The sequence below is a fragment of the Panthera pardus genome, unplaced genomic scaffold (genome assembly GCF_024362965.1).
Source record: "Panthera pardus isolate Hobbes unplaced genomic scaffold, ASM2436296v1 HiC_scaffold_24, whole genome shotgun sequence".
NCBI classification, from domain to species: domain Eukaryota; kingdom Metazoa; phylum Chordata; class Mammalia; order Carnivora; family Felidae; genus Panthera; species Panthera pardus.
In genome coordinates, this window is record NW_026526810.1 from 123,263,758 (window position 1) to 123,271,980 (window position 8,223).

The 8,223-nt window shown below is 47.0% G+C and overlaps 1 long non-coding RNA gene across 1 annotated transcript; it reads right to left on the reverse strand.

The window, feature by feature from the left end:
* Positions 1-1,892: 1,892 nt before the first annotated feature.
* Positions 1,893-2,776, reverse strand: LOC109274608 (uncharacterized). Its single transcript, XR_002083739.2, has 2 exons — positions 2,342-2,776; positions 1,893-2,070 (listed from the first exon to the last, which is right to left on the reverse strand). It is a non-coding gene; the product is annotated as an uncharacterized LOC109274608 (long non-coding RNA).
* Between the last annotated feature and the right edge of the window lie 5,447 nt (positions 2,777-8,223).

Consider the following 8,223-nt stretch of genomic DNA (forward strand, 5'->3'; position numbering starts at 1 on the left):
CCCAAATTCCTAGCTAGAAGGTTGGGCTCAGGAGTAAGCACATAGCTCAAGCTCAGTCAATCAGAGGACCTCCTCCAATTATTTAAATCAAATCTAGGGAGAACAATCTCCAAATTCTTGAGAGCTAGAAATAGGAGATCTGGTGCTACCAACAAAAAGGTTTTTTCATTTGGGAAAGTCTAGCCATTCTCTAGTCTTCCTTTGATTCTGTAAATTTCTATAATATTTTTCGAATACATCTTCCAATTATCTGTTTTGTCTAAGCTAGTCGAAAGTGGGTTTCTAAGGCAGGGAAAATAGGGAGAGGTTGGAAAAATGGCACAAACTTTCAGTTATAAGAGGAGTAAGGTCTCAGATTATAATGTAAACATGCTGACTAGAGTTGATAACACTGTATTGTATACTTGAAATTTGCTAAGGGTAAAACTTAAATGTTCGTGCATGCACACACACGCACACGCACAAGCACACACACAAAATAAATGTATGAGCTGACAGATGTGTTAAAAGAAACCAGATTGGGGGACTCTTTTCACAATATATACATATACCAAATCACTGTGATGTACACTTTAAATATCATACAATTTTATATGTCAGTTATGACTCAAAAAGTTAAAATGAAAAAGGGTTGGATGCCAACCCTTTCCCCTAGCAAAAGGGGAAGAAAGAAAGAAAAAAAGAAATAAAGAAAGAAAAGAAAGAAAGGAAGAATAAAGAAAGAAAGAAAGAAAGAAAGAAAGAAAGAAAGAAAGAAAAGAAAAGAGAAAGGAAGGAAGGAAGGAAGGAAAGAAGGAAGGAAGGAAACAGGTTTTCTTACATGCTTTCAAAAGACACTTAAAGTAATACTCTTGTTACATCCAATTACCATCAGCCCCTTATTGAAGCATCTGAATGTCAGTTTTGCACCATTATAAAGCAGTAAATGAAGAGTCTCAGAAAGGGATGGTTAACAAGATCACACAACTGGACATAAGACAGTGAGGAGTGAAATCCTTTAATTTATAAAAGAGAAAACCGAAGGATGCAGGATTATTTTCGTGGGACTTGGAAGACAGTGAACCTCTCTACCTGCTTGCTTCATTATTAACGTTCAGAGGAAGCAAGATTTTAGGGGATAAGCTCTGTTCCACTTTTACAGGGAATAGGGTGTTCTAAAGTATGTCTTCAGATCGGCTCAATGATCGTCTGACTTCAACAACTATCTGATTCGGTGCCAGGTTCTGTGCTGGGTACTGGTGCACACAGAGAAACTGGCATTATGCCTGCCCTTGGGCTTCAGAGTCTAGGGCTTTGAATCTTGGAGCCACAAAGGAAATCAGAAAAAAAAAAAAAACAAGAAATATAACTGTTTTAAAAAGACTAAAGCGCTGAAGGGGTTTTACATAAACAAAAATCAAGAGTGTCCTAGAAACCTACTATGTGCCAGGCTCAGAGTGTTCCAAAAAAAGGTAAGCAGTGACCAAGAAAGGATCATTTCTTAGAAGCTGGGATTAATCTGAAGTAGGCACAGGGGCTGCAAGGCAAGAAATCAGAGGGCTTGCAAACAGGCCAATCGAGGTGCATATAGACCTGGCAACAATCCTGTTTCCATCTCAGAAGAGCCAGATAACATCGCTCGCTTCCTTCAAACTAGCATATGCACAACACCGTGAGCGCCCTGGAAAAGAAAGTTGTCCCCTACAGAGATCACAGTACACATAAGAACTAAATATTTTGAATTAAATGCTGAAATTATAACACCCACAGGGAGACCAAGCACACAGCATGGAGTTGAAATTGGGTATCTTCCTGCACTGAGAGATTGCCCCTCCCTTCCCCCCCCACCCCCCCCACCCCCCCCCCCCCCGCCAAGACCACCCTTGGTTCCCTAGAGGGATTTATAGAACTCAGAAAAGCTGTTTATTACAGTTTATAACAACAGAAGGATACAGATTCAAGTCAGCAAAGGGAAAAGGTACAGAGGATGGAATCCAGGAGAGGGCAAGAAAGTGGTCCACCACAAGGGACAGTCACCGGACCCAAGAGCAGAGAGAATCAGTCCTCTGCAACCTGTACAAACAGAGCAATCTGAGGGAGCAAACGAAAGAAAGAGATAAAAATGATTAACAAGATAAAGGAGGGATTAGAGGCCAGAAAGAATGAATCGAAAGATAGGAAAATTGCATGCAGTTTGAATAAAATCAAAACCCCAAAATAATTACTTTGGAATTAAAAGGCCAGGGGACAGGTTAAACAGCACTTAGCTGAACCGGACTGTGTACATCTCACCCTCAAAGACATGTTTAAATCACCCCTGCTTTATAAATAGTCAGTCTCAGATGCATAAGGTTGCATTCACCTTTATTGACTATCGGCTTCTCGATTATTCAATTAATCTGCCTCATGTGCAGTCCCTCTCCCGGCTCTCTCTGTGCGCTTCTTGTGCAGACACGCTTTTGAACTACCTCTACCCCCTTCCGGAGGAAGTCTGAGCCATGGATCAGTCCTAACGGATCAGTTCCCAGCAGGATGCCAGATGAGAAGCGGAGAGCAGTTGGGGAAGGAGCCCAGCTGGGGCATCAGGCAGCCTCCTGCCAACCCAGAGACAGGTCGGCCTCTCTGGAGAAGCACGTTCCCAGAATGTCAGATGCCCTGGTCTTCACATAGAAGTAAAAAAAAAAAAAAAAAAAAAAAAAAAAAACACCTTCAAACACCAGCCAGAGATGGTTTTCTGCTCCCCTGCTGGGCCTCCACCCACGCAAATGACTATTGTCTGAAAACTGCATGATCTTATCACCCCATTCACAGGGTTGGATGCCAAGGCGCTCACATCGCAGTCGATGTTATCACCAAAGCACTAACTTTATACCAGGGTAACTAAGCGGTCCCGGAAATCGCCCCAAGTTTTAAATCTCACAGAACTAACCTGTCCCAGTGGGCATTTCTGTTCCCACCCAAATGTGAAACACCAGACATTAAAAAAAAAAAAAGAAGAAGAAGAAGAAATGCTTGTGTCCAAGAAATTCATTGCATACAAATTCCCGTTTCTCTACCCACGCCTCCGACCCTGTCCACCATCCACCGTGCTCCCTCCTCTCCGCCACTCCCTCTGAAATCATTTCCATTTATATTAGCCTCTCCTAAGCCTTCTCTTTTAGGAGGACATAAATTTGAGAGCTTAACTGAATTGAATGGGTCCCTCTAAATAAAGTGATCTCACCCTGTAAAAGTCAGCGCAAAGTGACCCGGTAAGTCTAGCTCTCACCCCTGGGGTTCAAGTGCTCGCCCTTCAGTGGGGCTTCACGGAGGCTTCCCCCGGAAGGAAAGCTCTGGAAGGTACTTTGGCACGCTCCATGCAAAGGCAGCAGCCAACGGATCTCATCATTTCTAAATGTCAGCCTCAGTATAATCCCTCTGACCCATTCCAAAGCTTATAGGTCACAGAACATTTTATCTGGCAGTGCCTTTTATATATATTTTTTTTTTTTTTTTTCAGGTTTAAAGTGTTATCCATTTTTCCCTTCCTTCCCCCTCTGAAGGAGACCTGACTCTTCTATACATATGGTGAGTAAGGCATCAAGGAATTCAAGCAAATGATAAAAATATGTCTGCAGGGAAATAAATTTCCCTTTCTGAAATCAATCACGTGCTATTCACACAAGCAGGAGACACAGCCTGAAATAGCCCTTATCTCACCACTACACTCCACGCAGACGTCCTGTGCAGACACTTAAAGGCCAGAGGCTTTCTCCCTCCATCTCCCTTCTCCCACAGCGGAAGGCAAGGGAGGCCGAGATCTGGGGACAGAGGGGCTGAAAGGCGTGATTAGCCTGAAAAGACTGGCTGGCTGTCACTGGAGCAGATAGCCGGATGGGCCCATTGTCCTGTGCAGATAGCGTGCAGAGCAACCAGCACCGTGGGAAGCAGCCGCGTCTTCCTCCCTGTGGTGCCCGAGAGAAATGGGAGCGTGTATTATTCCCACCCCTCGCCATTGCCTCCTTTTGACTTTGGCGCCCATGGCTTCTTGCTTTGTGGGGGACAAGGGTATCGCGGTAAATGGCACTTTCAAAACCTATTTGGAACGGGAGAGGAGTGATGTGACAGACCCCTGGTTCTTAACCACATCGTGGATAAGGGGACCTTCGCCAAAATCCCCCAGGGCCATATCGAAGAGGGCTATGGGCCAGGCTGCCCAGGGACACACGTGCTCTGCCATTTACTAGCCGAGCGACCTGTGAAAAGCCCAGAGCCTCTCCAGCCTGAGAGATCACTCAGGGTTATAGTTCGGATTAAATAAAAGGTGCGTGTGAGCACTTACCCCAGCATTCAGCGCATGATGGAAAATGTTATAACTATTAGGCAGGGAAAGAGCTGATTCCAACAATCAGAGTTGCATATAGACACGTTTCCAACCACCAAAATGGCTCATTTAAAATTTCAGAGTCGTTACATGATGCCAATGGCTGCCTACCTCTCAGTCCTCATAATATGTTCGAGGCTGCAACTTGCTCTCGTATTATGTTTGGGTGACACTGAAAGGGACAAATGGGGAAACCAAGGCAGAGTAGAGTGAATTGTTGTTGACCTAAGTGGTCCTACTAGCACCTCGGTGGCTCAGTCGATTGAACGTCCGACTTTGGCTCAGGTGTGAGTTCAAGCCCCACGTCGGGCTCACCACTGCCAGCATGGAGCCCGCTTCAAATCCTCTGTCTCCCCCCATCTCTCTGTGCTTCCCCCGCTCATGCTCTCTCTCTCAAAAATAAATAAACATTAAAAAAATAATAATAACATTTGCTTAAAAATAAAGAGAACTGTGGTGGAGAAAAAAAAAACTGAACAAATTCTACCCTTAGCTGGACTCACACAATGACTACTGACAGCCTGATTTTTAAGGTTTCAAATGACAGGTATTTAAAGCTAAAAAAAATAAAATAAATTAGATCCTAAACAGAATACTACTCATATTGCCCTGTATTATATAATCAATTAAATTTAAGACTAACCGCTATTTATTAAGTGCCTATTACAAACTGGGGACTGAGCTTGGCACTGATCTGTAATTTCAAACCCTCACATAATCCTACAAAGTAGATACTGTGTTGCCTATCTTAGACTCAGAAATGTTGCGTGACTTTCCCAGAGTCACACAGCTGGTCAGTGACATGGCCATGCCTTGAATTCTGGACCCTGAGACCATTCCCTTTCTCCTTATTTTATTCTGTCCCCTCGGGAACAGCCATTTTGAGCCATCTCAGGGAACTGAAGTAGAATTTGGATAGTTGACAGGCTTGTACCAATGCAAAAACAAAACACGAATGTGTTAGATAAATGCAAACCTTCATGCAATCACGCGAGTCAACAGGACTGCATGGGCTTGGATGTTCATGTCTGAACCCCGAGAAGTGAAGCTCAGGGCCCAAACTGAGTAATTGCAAAGCTAGATAAGAATGTGCAGGCCCAACCCGAAGGGGCTGGTGACCATCGGCGGGTAGCCCTTCCCAGCTCCATTCATCCAAGGGTGAGCTAGCAAGTAGGTGGGGACCTTGGATCTCACATCCCTTCCCAAATTCTGTTCTAATTATGTCCCTCACTGTCTGAATGAGCTTCCATTTATTCCAAAAGACTATTTTTGTGAACCCTCCATCCATTTAATAGCTCTCTAATCCCTATCCCCTTTTGGAATCTTTTTACTTAGATGCCACCCTGCTTTCATCTGCATCTACCCCTGTCCAGCCTCTTAGCTGGCCCCGGCCCCTGCTCGCCCCGCAGTGAGGGCAGTGCACAACCGTCTCCTTCCCCAAAGCCCAGGAACGCTTTGCAGACAGAACCTCACTTCGAGCTAAGTGCTTCTATTATGAGCCGCACTATTCTTTCCCACTTTTTAAAACGCACTTAGGCTGACGTCCGCTGGGCAGGTTTAGGGAGTCAGCAGAACCATGTACCCACACTGTCCAAAGTCAGTCCCATTGCCCCCACTTTGCACCAATGAGGACACTGACCCTTGAGCACTTGCATAACCTGTCCAAGGTCACACAGCTCATAGAAGCCTGAGCTGGGGATCAAACTGTGATCTGAGCCTTCTAAGTGAGCTGTGCTACCGAAAATAGTCTGTCAGGTGCTTGGAACAAAGAGACTGGGTGCATGCTGGCTCCTTAATGAACTGTAACACAGAGATTCCCATGATCGTCGATTCCAGTGAGTTTTCTAGGGACAGGGGTCAAGGGGCAGAGAGTAGCATAAAGCCTCAGAGATCAGACTTTTGGAAATCAAATTTGGGTTTTGGACCACCTTACTGGTGAGCTTGAGTTCAGGAAAGTTGGTTACCCACCTCCAAAATGGTTGTTTACTTGCTTACTGAATGGCTCTCCACCAGAATATGTCCCCAGCAAACAGGCATCGTGGTCTGCTGCCTTCTCTCCACCCAGAACAAGGCCTGGCCCCAACTTGGTATTTAATAAATATTCATTGCCTGAGCACACACTTCTTTTCTGCCACCTTTCTTCCAAGGTAATCACGTCAAAGGTATTTGTTTTACTGCCCTGCACACCCCCCTCCCTCATAAATCTGTCATCATCATCAGGAGTTTCTGGCTGTCAGTTTTAGTAACAGAAAGATATTTGTAATTAACAACTTGCATCCCTGGTGAAGTGCATAGTTATCATAATAAAGATATCAAGCGATACTCCACACTTACTGAGAGCTTCCTCACCCTAAGTAAAAGCGCTCAGGCAGGTCATTCTCAGCACAAAAACCCCCATTTTACAGATGATACAATGAAGGGTCAAAGAGCAGAGGTAACTTGTCTGAGGTCACATTGTGAAGAGCCAGGACACCAATTGATTCTTTTTTTTTTTTTTTAATGTTTATTTATTTTGGAGACAGAGCATGAGCATGAGCAGGGGAGGGGTAGAGAGAGGAGGAACAGAATCCGAAGCAGGCTCCAGGCTCCGAGCTGTCAGCACGGAGCTGGATGCAAGGGCTGGAAGTCATGAACTGCGAGATCGTGACCTGAGCCGAAGTCAGACACTTAAGCGACTGAGTCACCCAGACGCCCCCGAAACCAATTGATTCTAGAGCCCTCTTTCCACCATTAGACTGCAGAGCCCGACGCAATTAGGAGGAAAATGTAAACCTGCGATGGGAAACACGATGCTCTTCCGAAGCCCTTGCCTTGACTCCTACGTCACTCTCCACACCCGCGGGAGGAGATTGCAGAACTCACCGCAGCCCCTCCAGCTCTGAGACCAAAGGCGTCTTGCGCCTTCGTGAAGCGCGTGCGCAGAGACGGTGCCCGCGATGCAGCCGACTACTGGCGCCACGCTGTGTGGACGACCCGGCGGCTCGGACAGCTCGGAGGCGGGGCCCGTGAGCACGAGGCCGCCCTGCTCGGCCGGCAGGTGCACCGCGGCAGCTGCGGTGACGCCTCCAGCGGAGTCGGAGGTCACAGCCCTCTTTTCAATTAGGTGGCTCCGGGCCTGCCAGCTCTCGGTACCGCTGCGGCTCGGACAGACGGTGCCTGTCGGCAGGCAGGGCGCGCAGCGTCTACACCAGGCATTCCCAGCAGCCGCTCCATCCGAGGCCGGAGAATCACCACCCCCAGGCGCGCTGTCACTGCAGCGGGGCCACAGGCCGGGCGGCCGGACGTCCGGAGCGGTCCTCACTGCGAAACATGCAGGGGCAAGCAGGGCGATCTGAGAGGCCACTGTCAATGTTCCCACCGTCCCGATCCGGGGCGGAGAAGTCAGCTCTTCAAGCTCCATTTCGGAAGGACTGTTCTGTTGAACTGGTTAGGATCCCATTTCAGCTGCTGAAACAGAGGCCAAGATACAAGGGGCTTTTTTCTCTCATACAGAAGTCCATGCAGAGCAGTCCCGGGCTGTCTCGGGCTCCACCGTGTGGGGGAACCGGGTGCCTTACCTCCGATGCTGCGCACCTTCCATATGCAGGTTCTATCTACTCATGGTCCAAGGTAGCTGTCCCAGCTCCTTCCATCACAGTCACATCCCAGCCAGCAGAGACGAAGGAAGGGGTGAATGGAAGGGGAGAATATGCCTATTCCTTTTCTGGCCCCCATCTCCCACTCACGCACCATTGGACAGAACCCAGTCAAGCAGCCAACTGGGCCGCATGGGAAGCCATAAAATGTAACCTGTAGCCAAGGAGCCACACATTGGGGTCAATCTTAGAAATTCTACTTTGAAAGAAAAACAAGTGGGGGAGGCAACAGATATTGAGGAAGCC